The following is a 19,025-nucleotide window of genomic DNA, read 5'->3' on the forward strand; positions in this document are numbered from 1 at the left end:
GACTGCCTGCATGGCGAAGGGGAAGGAGTGAGTGACAGGAGTGGGGCGATAAGGTGTGAGTCAGGGCAGGAATTTGGGTAGCTATCTCGAGGTTTTGGGCCTGTCTGAAAGCCTCGAGTTGGAGGCGTGCGGGGTTGTCTGAATGGCTGCGGGGGCACAATGCAGCGCTTGGGCTGCTCGCTGCCTTCGGCTCGGTGCCTTTTCTGCTGGCGCTGAGCCTTTACTGTATATAAGCGTGTTTCGGGGTGGAAGTGGGAATGGGAGGCCGCTGTGTGCGATCCCTTTCACGTGGTGATTTCTGAAATGCCCTAAAACAATGAGAGCGGCGCGTTTTGTCCAGTATTACTGCCTTCGTGTACCAGATGGTTGGGAGGAAGCGTGAAGGGATAGGAAATTCTTCCCTGACTCACTCTTAGGTCGCGTTTAGAGCCAATGTCAGATGTCTTCGTCTTATGGAATAAACGTCTGCCTGCCTGTTAGACTCATCAGGTAGTCTTCGTGACTGTATTTCTTTATCAAAAAAGTTGGACAGGAGTTCTTCATTTCTGCTGGATTAGTCCTTTGTATAATACAACGGGGCATTCATGCCAACACATGTGCGCATACTCGTCGGGTGAAAATGTTGATTTTTCTGGTGCATTTACCAGCTTGGTGCTGCAGTCCTGTTCATGCCAATGCACACAAACCTTTAGGAGGAGGGATCACCTCCATTCAGATCAGTGAAACCGCTCGTGGCGAACGCTGAGCGTGTGCTTAGGTGTTGAAATGGAGTGGGGCTTCACGTGTGTGGAAACGGCTTTAGATAATCTGCGCTCCTGGCACATTCGCTAGGTGATGGTGGTGGGGTGAGAAGAACCAGTTTCCTACTGTGAAATGAGATGACTTGATAGTAACTTTTTTTTTTCTTTTTAAAGAAGCGTTGTGCTACTAGAAGGACTTAAACTTGACAAATTAAGCAAAACTCTAAAAGTAGTGAAGACGATCATTGTCCGTGTCCATCCCTGTGATGAAACTGATGATTCGTTGCCCTGTCACAAAAAAAAAAAATTATTTGCCTCTGGCAAATGATTAAGTAGCATTTTGCAAGCCTGCCTAAGGCTATATTTTTAAGGGTTGCAAAAACAGTGAGCCATTGGCAATCGGTAGGCAAGACGAGGCAAGTTCATGATGAGAACACCTTCAACTTTTGTCCTTTTCAAAGATGTTCCGTGAAGTGGAAGGTGCAAACTCAACAGGCCTGGAGGACGGTATCTTACTGTAGTCAAAGTTGGAGCTGGTAAGTGCTGTGCCTGTTTGCCAGCCGTGTGATAAATAACCAGTCTTACTTCAAAAATGAAGCGTCAGCAGTTACAAATCTGGTGTCCTTTCTGTGCAGCCAGGGAGACCATTTGGTTCTGGACACGCGTTTGTCCCCTCTGCATAATGGTCCTAGTTGTGTCCGCCCTCGCGAGGGACAGATTCAGAGGGCTGCAAGTTTCTCTGGAATATTCATGAGCTGCCGATGTGAGTGCAGAATTGCAGTGTTTTGTCTGGTTGAGTTTAAGTGACTCGAGTGGTTAATCTTCTGCCACTTCCTTTGGGAAGTGATTCCCACAGCTGAATGCAAACTGTCCGGAAACTTTTCCTGCTGTTCTTTCTTCCTGATTCATGTTCTCATCCCCCTGCTCTTAGCCATGCTCCCCGTACTTCTCTCAGGGTAGATCTGCTGTCATGCAGTTTTAAAAAGAGCACGTTTGCTGCAGCTCAGGAAGTAGTAACTTGGGCAGCAGCGGGGCCAGCTCAGAGAGTGACACAGCCGCGGGGCTGACGCATGCTGTTACCCCAAATATAGTTCCCTCTCTGCCTTTAGTATGAGTGCTTCAACTTGCCCAGAAGCAGTTGTCATGCCCACCTTCCACTGCTCTTGATTTAGACAAGGGGTGTGGTGCACATGTGCCCCTTGGTGAAGTCTGAGGACCAGCCTGTTACGGACCGCATGGCTCTCCGTGGCAGCGCGGCCTTCAGAAACCGTCCTGATGGTGGCTGCAGCACGACTGCTGTTAAGGACAGCTGATGTACCTGGTCCGTGATGGGACCTTTTTTGTAAGCCATCAAAGGCTGTGCTTTTGGAACAGGCTCCCCCAGATGTTGCTCTTTCTCCTCTAGTAGCGGACACGGAGGTGAGCTCCTGCAGGAGAAGTAAATGCAGACCCGCACATGATGCCTGGCACAGCCTCAGGGCATGTCACCGCTGCAGGTAGGGTGCAGATGCCTTCCGTTCACTGCTAGTTGAGAGAAAATGTTGCCCCCAGTATGTGGTCTCAGGAGTGTTTTTTTGGGGGGAAAGAGCAGAGGCAGAATGGACGTTTTCTGGCAGTTGATGGGCCCTACCTCCCCATCCCAGCCTCCCCTTTCCTAATACTTTTTGTACCTCTTCCATGTGAGAGCTGCTGTTGCAAGCAGTCAGACCTTGCAAAACTGCAATTAAAACAGGCATTTTTAAATTTTATTATTTTTTTTAAATCAATGTTAATTAAGTATGGCAAGTTAACTGGCGTTAAGATTCATCGTGCCTTCTCAGATGGCACTTGGAAGGGCATTAGTTAGACCTGGAAGAGGAATCCAGGCTTGGCAGTAGTGGAGCCTGTTCTGCTGTCATTTTCTTTTCTGGAATTTCAAGTGATGTATGTATTTGTATATTTTATAGGTTGACTGTTCTCCTTGGCAAACTTATTTTTAGAAACTGCAGTGAGCCCTCTGAGAGGGAATCCTTGTTGGAATGCCTTTTTTTCTTTTTTAAGCTTCTCAGGATCTACTGGTAGAGGTCATAAAGCAATTACATAAATTAAATAATTCTTTAAAATGCAATTAGGGCAACTTGTAGTTAGATTTTTTTTATTGTCATTTTAAAAGTACTTACCAGTTTGTGTGCTATTTCCCTTTGACTAAGTTTTTATGCCATCTACCACATTATGTGGCCCCATAGAAATTTGCCTGTCTCTCAGTAGCAGAAAGCTCAGAATTAGCTCTGTACTTTCCTGCCTTTCATATCCCATCTCGTATATTGCTAATTATGCACTTGCATCTACTCTGCCTTGCTTTGAAGACACTTCATAACAGTAGTGTTCTTGTTAGGAGCTTTAACATTGCTGCTCTGGTGTATATGTGCATTGGGATTTTTTACACGAGGATGTGCATCTTAAGGCTTTACAGGAAAATGAGTCTTTAGCCTAGTGGAGGCTTAGCTGGTATTTCTGAAGAGGGTCTGGATTATTTTTTAAGAGGGGGGTGCCAAAGAATCACAAAACTGCAGATGAACACGTTCTGCAGCGTGATCTCCTGGTCAGACGTTGGCAGTATCGTGCCCAGATTTAAGGCTCCTTTTGTGACAAAAAGTTGAAATTAGTTGGTTAATTAATTGATGTTGTCACTTACTGTGACAGTCACTTACTGTCACTTATGTTGTCAAATATAATCTATTTTTTTTTCTGTGTAGTTCTTCCTGTGTTGCTCTGTTTTGTTACATACTGTGTTGTAAACCTTCTGAATAAAGGCTGTTACTTGCTGTGCAGTAACCACAGCTGACCACAGTATTGACCAGTGTCTGTGCGTTGTCATAGTTATGGACATACTGGGGTAGCCTACAGAGTCTTTTTCATGTTTACCCAGAAATGGAAAGACAAATTCTACTTTTTTTTTTTTTTTTTTTATTCCTTCCCCAGTTTGCCCTCCATGGGCATGGCCTGGTAACCTAAACTTGAAATTTTAAGTCAGGGTAGATTTCCAATAAGACCTTTCTCTAAATTTGCTTCTTTCCCCCCGTGTGGATGAGTAGTGTAAGTACCAGAAAAAAGTATATACAACTTAATTGTGAGAAAACAACATGTGCTTTGGCTGTATGAGCTTCTAGTCTGATGTAAAACATGTATCAGCTTGCTTAGTAGATTATTTTGGAAATGTCATGCAGAGAAAATGAAAATTCTGACTTCTGTGAATAGAAAATAAGACAACAGGCATCTCACTGGCATCACTTAATAGTACAGTTGTGTTTTTCAGTATTAAGGGTGTTCTCTGTAGAAGAATGTTGTCACTAAACATACTGTATTTTTGTAATAACCACCTTTTACTTTTCTATTCTTAAACCAATTAGAGTGATTCTGTGGGCTTCCTAGGGTATTTTATTGTCCCATTAACAGTTTGAAGATGTTTTAAATCCGTAGAGATGGTGAAGTCAGTAATTTAGTACAAAATTTGCGCATAACCAAGCAAATGCACAAAAGCAGCTTGGCGAAACTATAATATCAACATTTACTTTGGGGAAAGGTGATGGGATTCCTACCTGACCTGTAATCCTCTTTGGGATGTCACTGAATAAAAGCTATTTTGTATATTAGAAGGATCTTTTTGTCTATATCTTTCTCAATTTCTCTTTACAGTCAGCTGCAAAAGGGGTTATGAAATATGTTTTCTGTCTTAAAAGCTCTTTCATGTGCTTTTTCTTTTCCAACGGCAGCAGTGAAATATCATTAGTATTCTTGTGGTTTTTATTAGAGGGGAGAGTTTTGAGTAACAAAATTGAGGCTGGAATCTTAACTTTGTTATTGCTAGGAAGAGCTAAGAAGAGTTTGGTGTTTTCTCACCATCGTTTTCATTCTTTTCTCTTTCTCAGAGAAAAACGTCACGTGTCTCTGATAAATTAATGTAGTTCTCAAGTTCTGCCAACAAACCATTAGTTTTCTATCTATAGATGTTTTCCCTAAACCTCTAATTTGTGAGACCACACTTAACTGCACATTCTTGTTAAAATGCTCAAATGCTTGTAAGCTGTAACAAGTTCGATATAGTATTTTCCCCTAAAAAAAAAATCAACATAATATTTGCAGTTTATTTATGATATGTGTTTTGTACAAGATTGCTTGTGCTCAACTTAGTCCTAGCTTTGACTTCACTTAGTTTTAACTTCTGCTGTTGATAGTTTCTAGTGTATGAGCAGGAAGGAGAGTCATCATTTATATGGACTTGTATGAAAGTGTGGACTTCTGTGTAGTACCTATACTTATGTACAAGTACTCACATGTAATTAATTTTCTGTTATGACTGTAAACAAATAATTTTCTTTTTACGTGTCGAACTGTACAGGTAATGGCACTTTTGATGTGGAAGCTGAACTGAAAAAGTGAAAGTACCTTCTTTTCTCGTTCCTTGCGGTAAAATGAAAAACAGTAATTATATATATTGGGCTAAACTGAAACAATGAAATCACCCTCATGCGAAAATGACTGATTTGTGGTTATTTAAAAGAGAAGAAAAATAATTGGATTAGATCAATTTAGAAAGAGTCATCATTTCATGTAGGAAATGGTGATTCTTGTAAGTCAAAGGCAGTATCTTGGGTATTACGTGTATTAATCCCCGAAATCATGTTTTTGAAAAAGAAACCTGCTGCTGAGCTCTCTGGTTTGGTACAACCTTGACCTTGAAGTAAGTGTTGAGATAAGGACGTGGGGCTGTTCGTTTTTGCAAAGGGAGAAAATAATAAATCAGGAGAATCAGTCATTGCACGGCTTGTTAATTTTCGTTGGGGGAGCTGTAGTTCGGTGTGTCTTACCGGGGTGCAGCAGGCTGGCTGCGGGGGAAGCCCTTCAGTTTGGTGCCTTTGCATGGGGCAGCCTGCCATGGCCTTACCCTGTCCCAACGTGGGGTCCCGTGCCACTCTCTCCCGGTGAGCTGTGCAGTAATGTGGGTTATCGTGAACCAAGCAGGAGCTGCAGGACATCACTTGAAGGGCCTGGCGTTGGGCCATTTTGGCCAGCATCCTCTGCAGCTTCAGTTGCCCAAGTATTAAATCGGGCAACACCCACGCTCTGCCGAGCCCCTCAGCTATCTGCTTTTACTGATCTTAGATTCAGGCTTTTGTGTGAAGATGAGAACAGGTGAAAGGAAGGACTGTTTTTGAAGTGAAGATAAATACAAACGACTGCAATTTTTTTGATGTTAAATATAAAGCACTCTCCAAAGGATCAAGAGGTGACGCATCTCAGTAGTTGGTTGTGATTAAAATTGCATCAAATTCTCCATCAGGATGAGTTGCTGTGTTGTTACAGCATCTTTAATAGTGGAATGGCTGAAAACTTTGCACTTGTCCTTTCAAGAAGTGAAACGCGCCTTCTTCTGATGATAAAAAGAAGAAATGAGGTAGTTTTTATTAGCACGATACACAAGATCAACCAGTTTAGTAAGGTTGATTATTTGCTGCCTTTGAAACAGTGTGTTCGGGCTGTTTTTTTCTCTTTTTGAACTGAAATTTTGTTTTAGTGATGGGCATGAGAGAAAGTCAGGAATTACAGTCTATGAAGTTTCTTTTGTGTTTTTGCAAGCTTGTGTTTAGTATATGTTAATGTGCCTGATTTCTGGTGTTAGTTGAAGATTGTCCAGATACTGAGAGTAGTACTGTAGCTGATTTCTGTAAACTACAAGTCTTGACCATTTTTGAAATGTAGGCTTGATGGTTTTGCCTCAGAATAGATATCTATCCTTAATTGTGCATGAACGTAGCCTATGTGAATTTGCAAAATATCTCTAAGTGTAACGTTTTAGGAGATAACATTTTTTCTTTACTTTTACTGTACAGTTCGAAAATGGGGCATTCCTTATCTGTTTTGTTTTTCTCATTTCTATGCAAATAAAAATCCGTGTGAGAAACAAATGTTCAAGAATTTCAGTGTTTAGATTTTCTTGGGCGTGGACTTGGGTGTTTTAAAAAAAAGGAAACAGCAAATTTCCTTTTTCGGAAGAACATACTATACATACCAGCTATAGGTTGTTTAAACTGCATCATAAAATTTTAAAAAACAGTGATAAACATTATTTTTTCCTGTGTGCTACCTCCCTCCACTGCAGATGTTGCTTGAATTTTCAAAGGCCAGACAAAAATGTTACATAGCCATGTTGCTGATATCAGCAGTTTCAGCGAAGAACTCAGTTTTAGCATTAAAAAGTAACTATAGCATGTAAAATTGCTGCCAGCACTTCTTTCACTGCCAGCTGACCAATTTGGAGGGCGTTTAGATAGTAATAAAAAAGCTTGCATAGATACTGGCTTTTTTTGGTGCATAATTTTCAATGCAGTTTCACTTTCTGAATGAATTAATGTCTGTATTTAATATTATTAATGTTTACTTGTAGCTGGCAGCAGTTTTAAGATTGTGTTTCTGCAGAGTTTAAAGAAAAAAAGGAACTCACTCATTAAGGAGAACACAAAACCATGAAAACCACTTGTCTTCTGCAAATTTACCTGAATTTTGTGTTTCATAAAGTGTCCCAGTAGCCCTGGGACTGTAAGTTCAAGTGAAAATACATTTCATTTTCATAGGAACACCGTCTTGCAGCAATTTATACCAAAGTAGGTCATAGCTGTTGCAGTCTGATTCTCCCTGCTCCCTGTAGCTTGCAGCCTTCGTCCTCGTTGCACCAGCAGCGGAAGGCACAAGGCAGTACAGTAAGTCACTGAAGTAGCTCATCTGGTCGAAAAATATCGTGACAAAAAATAACTTTCCTTTAAATCAGCTGCTTCAAGTGGGTGGCTGTGTGCACTACTAGTAACACTCGTTAGGTCAAGGGGAGGAATGGGAGATGCGTGGCTTGTGATCAGAGGAGTGTGGAACTGCAATAATCCAGAATTAAATTGGCGTAAACTGTTGTGGAGCCTTACAGCATCTGCTCGTGCATGCGTCAGTGCTCTTCTGACTTGAATAATCCGTGTTACCTTGCTAGATCAGGTGAGAAATAACTCAGCATTTCAGTTAGGTGGAAGCATTGTCCGCAGTGGATATGAGTTACAGACAAAAGGTGCAAAGTCAGAATTAGGGTCTGAAGAAGTGGAAGTGTTGCCGTTCAGTAGCAACAAACTGGCAGATCTGCTCATATGCTTTGAGAAACCTCATCTTTTATCATCTTTTGCAGGACCCTTAGAAGTACCTTGTGATCTCCAAGCCTAAAATCCTGCTCTGAAAAGCAGCAGAAGTGTGTTAATAGGCAAGTTGTTCAGGCAAGGACGGCTTTGTGATGGATCTCACGTAAAACTTACTCATTTTGAGATTGCTGGTTTTTTTTTTGTTGTTTTTTTTTTGTTTGTTTTGTTTTGTTTTGGTCAGATGGGTGAATTTTTGCCAAGTATTCAAACTCCCAGATTAAAATTTGGGAGAAGTCCACCGTTTCCAGTGCATGCTTATACCTAGCCAGTTGTCACTGCCATTGTATTAATCATCATCATTAGTCGTTTTGTTTATAGGGCTGTGTGTGTGTGTATATTTTGTATGTGTGTGTATGTATATGTATATAAAAATAGATAGATAGAGCTCTGTGAAGCTGTATGTAGTGGGATGGCAGGGTTTTTTTATTATTATTATTATTAATTCTGTATATTCATTTTCCTGGCCATTTACCCAATGTTCAAAGTATGTTGGGGCTGAGAGTTGTTTCAGTGCAAGTCTCACTCTAAACTGTGTTAGATAATGCATGTTTTTAAAACTCATAATTAAATATTTAGATACTATATATATAAATGTTACGCCACATACTTGTCATTAGAAACCTGAAATAAAAAAATTGAGTGGTTTGCTCTGCAGTAGTCTTAATTTTTTTTTTTTAATTTTTTGCCAGTTAATTTATTCTAACAAACAATTGAAAAATAAATATATATATATATATATAAAACTCAGAACAGCTCCCCAGACTGTCTCGCTGTTACGGAGCAGTACTGGAGGAGAGCAGGGCAGGAAGGTAGGTGGGCCCGCCTTGGTTTAGCAGCACCCGAGGGGCGCAGCGCAGTTACCAAGGTCAGTCATTCCGGCAGCCGGCTGTGACCTCGCAGAAGTTGCTTTTTCAGTACTCATCTGTCCACTTGGAGGCCTGGTTCAGTTTTCTGAAGCTTCCAGAAAATTGGCCTGGATGTGGAAGAGGAAGGGGATGACCGAGATGTCCTCCCGCAGCCCTGCAGGCCGAGGTGGCAGCTGAGGGCACGGGGTCGGTTGCAAGATGGGGAGCACAGAACTGGATTTTTTGGAGGTGGGGGTGCTGTAGCACTACAGTTTCTTTCAGCAGCAGTTGGCTTTCGTCTTGGTTTTAGTCGCCGAAACTGTACCAGAGTGTTCACGATGGTTACTGGTGGGTAACTCTGCCATGTAAAAACGGAGTTTCCGTTAAGTTTGCACTTTGTGGTATGCCAGCTTGTGATTTCCTGTAGTACCTGCCGTGACAGCGAGTGGGACGTTTTCAAGCATTTTTCTCTTAAAGAAATAGACGTGAAACACTGTATTAACTGACATTCCTTTTGCTTAAGAACGTAAATACCTCTCTTCTGCTTCCCCTTTAAAACAAAGCCTTGGATTAAAGTAAGTTTAGCCAGACGTTACGACAGTCGTGGAATATTACTAAGGCAATACGGCCTCAGAAGCATCAATTACGGCCAGCTGTGTTAAGAGCTATATTTATATGTTTAACTAAACTTTTCTTTTCCCTGTGTGTGGATAAATGTGAGGTTTGAGTTGCACAAAATTAAATAGCCTCTTTATGGGAGTAGTAAGTGGTGCAGAGTGTATGGGAATTTAATACTACCACAAGGAACAGACGCCCATGTTTTCAACTAGAATGCCTTAAATCATTAGGTAGCATTCCTAATTGTAATCTGAGATGGAAATGCTAAACTTAGCCAAGTAGTGTTGTGTACTAGAAAGACCTTTGTGAACAAGCTGGATGCTAAATTCATCTCCCCCCATGCAAAAGTGCCACATTTAGGCAAGAGGGGAAATTAAATTATCATGGCAGAAATCACTGGTGGGTTACAAAGCATTTGAAAAGTGACGCAACAACAGATATTTTGCTTTGTTTTAATCGCAATTGTGTAAAGAGATGCTTGTAATAATGAAAAACTTAAGTATTTACTATGAAAAACTGGCTACTGATAACAGAATTGGTACAGTGTGGTCTTGGAGATAGTATGCTTGGAATCATTAAGGCTGCGGTTGACTTGAACTATTGGAAACCTCTGGGGAACAGATCAGGAAACATTTTTGGCAGTGAAGATTTTGAGGTGAAGAAAATCAACGTTTGAAGAAAGTGAGATGTTTCAGTTCTTAACGCTTAACCCATCCCCATATATTTATCCTTAAAGAGGAAGCTTTCAAGATATACTTGTGTAGAAGCTGTTGATAGAGAAACTATTACTTTCAACCACAGTATCTGTACACAGGGTCTTGCTGTTAGCACCTCTGGAAGGCTAACCAGCTGTCTTTGTGATACGCTTGCACGCTACCATAAGCAGCGGCATGAATAGGTTTTAGTATTTTCTTCTTGATTGAAGTTAAGTAATTTCATAATGTCATTGTAGGAATTGCAGCTTTCTGCAGACAGGATGCACCAACATGTGATTTGTTAGAGAAATGTGTGTGGAGGGGGTATTCTGCTTTTTTATTTGGTATTTTATCAAACACAGTAGTTTGAGAGGTGTGCAACAGCAAGATAAAATTACAAACTAGCTTTTTGGAAAAAAAGGTGCACATCGTAGTTGAAGCTAGGAGTAAGTTACAGGTATTAAACAGTAAAAGCATATTGCTGGTGTTTTAATTAGATGTAGCTGCAGGCCTCTGCCTTCTCTGCTTGAGAATATGAGGAGCTGTGTTTCTCTCCTAATTTAATGTTGAACATTAAGCACAATGTACCTGCTAGTTCATGTCATTTCTGAAATACGGTTGTGAGTTTATTCCATAAACTATAGTCTGTGGATAAATTCCTTTTATATTTTTGAAGTAAATCTATATGGAAAAAGTAATATTCTCCTGAGACAGAGCATCTCAGTTGGCTCTCAAGCCGTTTCCTATACGTGGTGATCCTGGATGGCTTGTTTTTGTGAGCTGCCCATGTACTACTTGCCTTACAAGCATCGATATGCTTTCCAAAGCAAATCCTGAACTGAGGAACCTTGCCTTACGAGTATGTTTCAACAGTTTAAGAAAACGTTATACAAATAAGCTCTTTGTCCACGTTAGGACCAAGCTGAGGACAAGGATGTCCAGTACAGCAGATGAATGCTCTTGTTAAATGAATAATTATTAATAGTGTGGTAGCGCAGAGGAGATCTAGTCATGAATCAGTGCCATGCACAGGAGGCTTCTGCACACCCATACTATTTGAGAAGCCATCCCTGCTTTGGAAGCGGTGCTGACTACCCGACGTCGGCCTGCCCGTACCGCAGTGCTCTCCAGAAGGCATTACATCGAAGGCAAGAGACTGAGGTTACTCGCGGGGCTTGCTGATTCAACAGGTGAAAACGCTTTTGTCAGCAGCAGCATCTTCGTGGTGTCCCTGAGCTCCCTTTTTTCCTCACTCTGTTACTTTCAGTCACTGTCACCGGCATGAAATCTGGATTTGTGTGACTATTTACTTTGTCTTTTTGGAACATCTTTCTGTCTGAATAGGCTTTAGCCATGCTAGGAGTAATCTTTACAATTTACTAGAGCGCTACATAACTTGTTTTTGTTTGTGATCAATGTTATTTAGGTTTGCAGCTGGTTGCAGTAGTTTGTTAGTCATTAAGTGAAATTATCACGGGACTTTGCTACTGAAAACTTGTATCGAAATGCAGTCCAATGAAGCAAAACATGGTATGTAATTGAGCCTGCCTAAATAGGATTGCTGTGCTTCATAGGAGTCTAAATTTAATAGGTCTCTCCTTGCCTTAAGTTGCCTGTTGGAGGATGAGTGTTCACCTTACCTTCCTTTACTCCATAGTTCCTCCATAGACCATATGGTTCGGAGCTGTCAGGTCCACAATTAGAGAATGATTTTTGCTTGGTGTCCACTAAGTCAGAGTGGTCGTGCGTGATAACGGGAGATGTGCAGTTCAGGCTCTCTTCTGCATCTGGTTGTAAACATACGTTCGTTTCCCTCCACTTCTCTACAGGTTATGTTATTCAGGGAGAAAGAAGGAAAGCTAATACTCCAAACGATGATCTCCAAGACTCTTTGCTTTTATCCATTGGCAATATGATTACAGCAAATAGGATCTGGAACCCCGCTTACATCTTTCTTCTACCTCCCATCATCCAAGTGCTTCAGCCCTTAAACAGCAGTCAAAACCTTGTCAGCTTGTTTTCTGTCTTGGTGCCTTTTGTTCTTGGCTGCATAGCAGCATAGTTATTATAAGAATAATGATGAATGCTCTTACCGGAATATCCACAGCATTCCCTGGAAATGTGAATTCAAACCCTTTGAGGCTGAGGAGGCTCTGGAGCCCAGTTATCTCACGTCTTGGGTATGTGCTATAAAATATCTGGGAACCATTAGCTTCCTTTTGTCATACCGTACCACCAAAAGATGTGCCGTGTCCTCTTAGTTTTATGTTTCTTGAGGTGGAAAGGTGTCACACAGAAGGAAACTTTGACATCTGCAGTTGTTCTGAAACAGGTACCTCCTTTTTCTGCTAACAGAGGAAACTTACGTGTTCTATCAAGAAAAATCTCCATCCCCACCCGCCTCCGTGCAGCCGGGCACCTAACTTGGGCAGATTTGTTTCCACTCTGATTCAAATCAAGACCAAAATGTACTCTTCAGAAAAATACTTAATTGCTGTTCCTTCCATTATTTAAAACTGTCACTAGGTTGAGGGCTCCCTTGAAATCCAGGAATAAATATCAATAAATACCATATATAAAAGAAATACTATGATCAAACTCTGTGACTGCTTGTTAAGTTAGCTATTCTGTTTTAAAACAGCTGTGTCTTCTATAAACTAACAAAGAGAAATCCCGTCCTCTAGGGACACAAGCAGACATGAGAACACATTTGGACCTCTGTTCATAAGCTGTGTTTGCAGCCTGCTGGTACATGCGTGTGAACAGTTGCATGAATTCAGCTGAAGAGCAGCGTGGCACAGGTGCCGCGTGCTGGGTTTTCAGTTGTGATTTCAGACCCACAAATATATTTTAGAACCTAACACCTGTGGATTTCCCACCGACTCCCATGCTTTTCAGTGAATCTTAAGCCACTTTTCTACAGCTGTAAGTGTAAACTAACTGTGGGCAGTTACGTGATACAAGACATTACTGAGCCTCTCAGCAAGCCAGTTGAGTCACCAGATACGTTTGTCTGCCTTCCTAAGTACAGGAGGTGGTTACAGGTTCCCTTGCAGAAGCTGCAGAACTATGATATCTTTCCCTGTGGTTCTCAATTCAGAAATGTGCGTTTTCACCTTTTTTTGGACTCCCAGCTCTGCAGAGGTTTTCTGAACTAAACAGTGACATACACTAATTGTGTCATAACTTCAGATAACCACACTGGAGGACTTGGTCTCCCTAACCTGAGCAGAAAACTAGTTTCCTGGAGATTCTAACTCTGTAATTAAAATGTAAGTCCTAGCTGGTGTATCATATTTTACTTTAACATATGATGCCCCAGTAGAACAAAGTGGTTGTGGAAATGCTTATCAGGAGTATTTGTTGAACATGGTTGTTTTATTCCATCAACTTAGAGATAATAACAAAGAGAAACGAAGTCCAGTGTGAAATGCTGCTGCTTGGTTTATCCTATAGCTTACAATAGCTGAAGACATTACGCCTTAACAAAGCTTTTTCAGGACACAGTTTGAGTAAGCAGTCTTGATGGGATGAATTTTTGCGCAAAAGCTGTTTCAGTACTAAAGAATTTCTTATTTTGCACATTAATCTGGGTTAATGTCCCATTCTTTCCGTATTACTGCAGTGATCTGTTAAGGTCTGTTAAGCTCCCCGGGAGAGAAGGAACATCTTGGTCTTGCTGAACCATGCAGTAAGCTGGTGCAAACAGGCTTAGGTCTTGCATTTCTGTGTGAATCGTAATGCTGCAAAGTCCCACTCTTGAGCCCACATTTCCAGTGTCATTCTCGACCATTTCCACTAAGTTCCCAGCCCACGAACCCCCCACTTGCTGATCTGTGTCAGTGCAGGGTCAGCAGCTGGGCTGGCCTGTGAAAGCGTGTCCTCAGGGCACTGAGCAAAAAGCCAGGTCTGCAGCTGGGAAGCAAGTAGTTTTGCATGGTGAGTGAAGGTTTGGGTTCTTTAACATGTCTTGCTTTTTTTTCAGCTGTCAGTGCGTACCCCAAATCTCCACTGCCATGTAGAACGATGCTCCAGGTATATTCTTGATGTGGTGGTCTCAGGTTTTGCAGTGCAAGCAGTGTACTCCAGCTAGAATTCAGTGTCACAGCAACATTCTTGTTGATTAAATAAGATAGCTGCTACGGTATCAAGTAAGGAATTACCTATTTTAGTTTTGTTGGAAAATCTACCCCACACCTTTGATTCAAAATACCAAGATTAACTCTATGGCGTGAAACATTTTAATTTTTGTACCTGTGCTTTTCTAACCAATATACCCCTCTAAAGAGAGAGAGCAGGAAGACACTGATTTACCACCATCTTTTTATAGCGAATTGCTGCTTAGCAGTGAACTGTTACACAAGCAGAAGGGATAGTGCGTACAGTTGTTGCATATCGGGGCAAGTTAGGGTTTGCAGTGAACATCGGTTGCAGTTGTGGCCATCGGGAGTGCTGGCAGTGGTGTGGGTTGCTGTTGTTAGTATCTGTCCCATGTCACTAGGTTTGGTTTTTTTTTTTCCAGTTAAGGAAAATTGCCATGTCCTTTTTTTCTTCCATCTTTTTCAGAAATGTGAATGGGATACCATCTTGCCAGTCTCTAAAATTCACACTGAAAACTTTGGCCTTTAGCTAAAGAGGGTAAACCTTCCGGACTGAATGAAGAAAACTTTTTTAGCACGGTATCCATCGAGTCCTGAGTCAGATGTCTCCAGAGAGTATTTAATTCTGCTTATTTTAGAAACATGTCTCTTCCTGCTCCTTTTATAAACAGAGCCTTGGCGACTGGGGGTCGGGGCTGACCGTGTGACCACTCCAGTCCAGCATACAGCCACAGGCTGTGCGGGGCAGAGGCATCCTTTGTTCTTCTCCCAGTTCTCTTTTCCTCCATCCCCATCTGATTTTTCTCACCACCTCTGCCATGCCAGGATGAGCATTTTTGCACGCAGTGGCTGAAGACAGGTACTTTCTTTGCTGGCTTAGTGCATCCGCCAGATCATTTCACTGCTCTGGCTCTTCTTGGTGGTTTTATTAATGGTGACAGGTCAGAAAGGAAAGTAGTAAGAATTACCAGCAAGGAGGAGTAGGATGGGGCAGTTCTTTTTAGTGACTTTCCGTTCTAGGGCTAGGTCAAAGGGGCTGTTGTAAACACCATCTCAGTTTTAGAAGGGATTAATTCTGTACAGCATTTCTCAATCAAGCTTTAAACCCGTGAAAACACAGCTGATGTATAGAGGTGTCAGTCTGCAGGAAGTGCAAATGGTAGTCCAAAAGTGTGAGCTGCTTATTCATTTCTAGTTTTATAAGTTTAGTTAGAGTGGTCTGTGGGGATGTGGGTAAGCAGGCTCTGTGGTTATTGCCTCAAAAAGGTGGCTTCTGCACAACAACTCAGTTCTTGCTGGGTGTCTGACCTGTGCATACTTCCCCTGCGTTCCGAAGTGTGGGTATGTATGAGTATAAAGCTTTGCAGCAAGGCCCAACTCAATACACCATGCAGGCACATGCCTCGTAGTTTTTTTTCCTTTGCTTGGCATTGGCCTGATGGATGCTGGAGCCCAGGGTGAGGTGAGGAGCTGCTTGACAGACTGGGACAATGCTGCAATGGTTGAGCATCTTAACCACTGACACTTAATTTCAAAGGAATTAATGCTTCCACAATGCTTATCTTTTTTTCTTGATCCCATTTGCCCGGTTAATTTTCTACACAGATGCTGTTGCTGTTCTAATTTAAAGAAAAAAACCTGCAAAAGGCTTTAGTAATATGGAGGAGTAAATTTTATTTCTAAATATGTGGTGATGAGCAGAATACAAAGGTGTTGATACTTGATTTGCAAATTTAAAATTAGTCTCGCTGCAGAGAAGTAATCCGTTTCTCCTGTTGTCACTTGATGATTCTCTTATTTCAAATTAGAAGCTTCAGAGACGTACACAAAAGCTGGATTGTTTTTTTTCATACTGAAAAAAAGTCTATTTAGACATTACTATTTGATGAGGCACTTAGTGAAAAATCTTGGAAAGCAACTAGTTCAAGCATTCAAGGTTATGCCCATGTTTGTCTTCCTAAAATATTTAACAAAAATAGATTAGGGTTAGCAAACATACAGAAATAATTTTAAAATCAGCTTTTCAGCAGCACGCCATTTGCAGCCTTTTAAAAAGGATCCAGGTTGTGATTTAGTTGTTAAATATAGAGAGATTTCAGTTCTTGGCAAGCTTACCTTTTGAATTTTTTGAGCTGCTTTTTTCAGGGGGAAAATAACTTTTTCAAGGATTCTGGGATATTTTTCAAGGATTTAATTAAAAGGGGAACAACAAGTGTAATAGGAAAATATGTAAATGTTGCGCAAAAAGCTTCTTTTTTTTCTCCTTGTAACAATGGGTTATTTTCTGTTCCCATATTCTGTGGTTGAATACCGACACAGGATTTAGTTCCTGTTCTGCCAGGGGTTTACATGGGCTCCTTTTTGACGGTCTGGTGTAGCTGGGCGTTACTGGTTTTGCTTATTCCCTTAACATACAAGTCGGCAGCACGGCAATCCGGAGCGCTGAGCGGTGACCCACAGGGCAAGCGGGTTTGACACCGCCACGAGCAGGTTGCGGCAGGGGCTGGGAGGAGGTTCGCAGTCCAAGCAAGCGTCCACACCAGCAAATCTTTCCTGAAGTCGTTCCAGTACTCACAGATGGAAAAGCCATTCAGCGGTGGAGGTGAAGGAAGTGAGCCGGAGCACGTGGGAGGGCAGGCGAGCGGCTGAGGAGAGGCACCGCCGCGGCCTTATATGGGAAAGGGAAAGGACATTTTCCTCGTTAACTTCACGGGGAATCGGTGCCCAGAGCTGCATTCATCATGTGGATGCATTTCCACAGGAACGTTTCTTTTCCAAATCGTCTTAGTCATAGTTTTAGCACTGTGTCACATCTTTGCTGGCTTATTTATATAGTCTGCATGGGCTCGCTGTGCATCCACTGCTAGTCTGCCCTAAAAAGGTGAACTGTTTATAATCTTGGCCAACAGAAAAGACAGTACTAAACTGATGCCAGCAGCTTGGTTTGCTCTTACTGAAAAGACCACCCCGTTTCTGGGCTGTACTTAAAGCAAAACTTAAAGCAGAGGAGCAGTATATCCCTTCATCCGGAGGGGGCAAGGTTTGCTAAACACAACATGGCTTCCGTGAAGCCAGGCCAGAAGGAAGCTCAGCGGCCCAGTGAGGCCTTCCCCTCCAGGCTGCTCGTGTCCCTCTGACTGCTGTCTCTCGCCAACCTCACACCCTTTCTCTCTCCTCGGCTCTTTTTTGAATCACACTTACCCTCTCAGCAAGGCTTGCGGTCACACACGTTTGATTTAGAAGGGGCTTTCTTAGACAGCCTGTTTAACACTGGGTGTTCATGAAGTAGTTCTGAGAATGAAGGAGCAACACCTCTGCAGGGATGGCCAGAGGGAGAAACCGGAGTTAGCTGTGCAATGAATAATGTTCAAAAGTTGGGTTGGGTATAGTTCACAGTTCAGTTTTTCTATTTTTTGTTTTGTTGTGTTTCCTTTTTTTTTTTTTTACCAGAAGTTTCTTATGTGCCTATACACACCATCTAGCAGAGTTATCCCACACCAAATTCTCTCAATTCTCCTACGTCTAAACTTCCCCCGCCCTCTGGCTGCAGGATCCACTGAAGGCAAAAGTGGGCCAAAATGATTTGTCAGAAAAATATGAGACATCTAATATTATTGTTGGATAAAATATATTAACAAAGGGTTGGCTCCTGTTTGAAACCTTCTCCACCAGATTTTAGAGCAGCTGTCCCGTCTAAGTTAGGCCTGGATATGCAAAGTTACAATTATGAATGGCCCTAAATCAGTGTGGGAAAACCAAAACTCAACTGCTGTGCTAATTTAAGCACTGCTCTCTTTGCTGCTAATTTATATGAATAAGGGTACATCTTCCAGAAAATGGCAGGTTCATTTTAAAAGATTCTCTTGGCTAAATTGCAAGATAGCTTTTAGAACAAAAGCTTGTTATGAATCCTGATATTTTTAGGATGCCTGGAAAGGCCGTAGTTAGCAGTAACATTTTAGGGCTACAAAGGAAATTGGTGGCCAGGGTCCAGGTTCTCATTCTATAATGAATAATAGAGAAATGGAATTTAAAATAACACCAAAATTCCGAAGTTGTATAAGGTCTGTGAAAACTGATTTCAGATGACTGTCTACTATTAGAGGAGAAGAAAATTTGGCAAAAAAAAATGGTCTGGTTGAAACCTGTTTTTAGTCAATGGTCCTAACTCTGGAGTAATAAGTGAAGTCTCTACTGATTATGGAAAGTTACAGTTCAGTGACCAGGTTGGTCAGTGATCAGTTGTGGTTTACAAGCATTCAAATCTCATCTCATAAAACTTACAAAGTTCGTGTGTGTTTATTTTGGGGAGGGCAGGTTTTCATTAAGATTCGTAGCTTTGGAAAAAGGGTAAAGAGTTTTTTCATTAATAAGAATGGTACTCCTTAATTATCCTTATCCCTGAAGAAGAAGAAGAAAAAAAGGCTGAATTTATATCAAGGATGCTTTAGGTTACATATTTTGAGAGGAAATTTCTAGTTTGGAGTATAAGGTGCCAAGTTAGGCTGTAAAATACTCTTTGAAGATTTCTAGGAAAAGATTCTGGAAAGGGCCTTGAAGTTTTTCTTGCCTTAAAGCAGAGGCTTGAATAGAGAAGCTCCATTTCTCTCATATATCTCGGGTATATTTATTTTGAAGTCTTTCTCTGATAACATTCAGAGCATAAATATTTTTGGATGGGATGTTGATAGGCTGGGGTTTTTTGGTTTTGTTTTTTGCCCTGACTGAACAGCATTTCCAAATTTCTTGTATCTTGAGAGTTTATCTAACAAGAGTGTTTCAAAAGAATTTAAGTAGCAGCTGCCCTGTTTGATGT

The 19,025-nt window shown here is 41.5% G+C and overlaps 1 protein-coding gene across 1 annotated transcript in view; it reads left to right on the top strand.

Moving 5' to 3' along the window:
* ITGB1 (integrin subunit beta 1) overlaps positions 1-19,025 on the top strand; it is a 44,636-nt gene that overhangs the window by 729 nt on the left and 24,882 nt on the right. The gene's annotated exons all lie outside the window — the stretch shown is intronic.

Source organism: Anser cygnoides, chromosome 2, assembly GCF_040182565.1.
Source record: "Anser cygnoides isolate HZ-2024a breed goose chromosome 2, Taihu_goose_T2T_genome, whole genome shotgun sequence".
Lineage (NCBI taxonomy): Eukaryota > Metazoa > Chordata > Aves > Anseriformes > Anatidae > Anser > Anser cygnoides.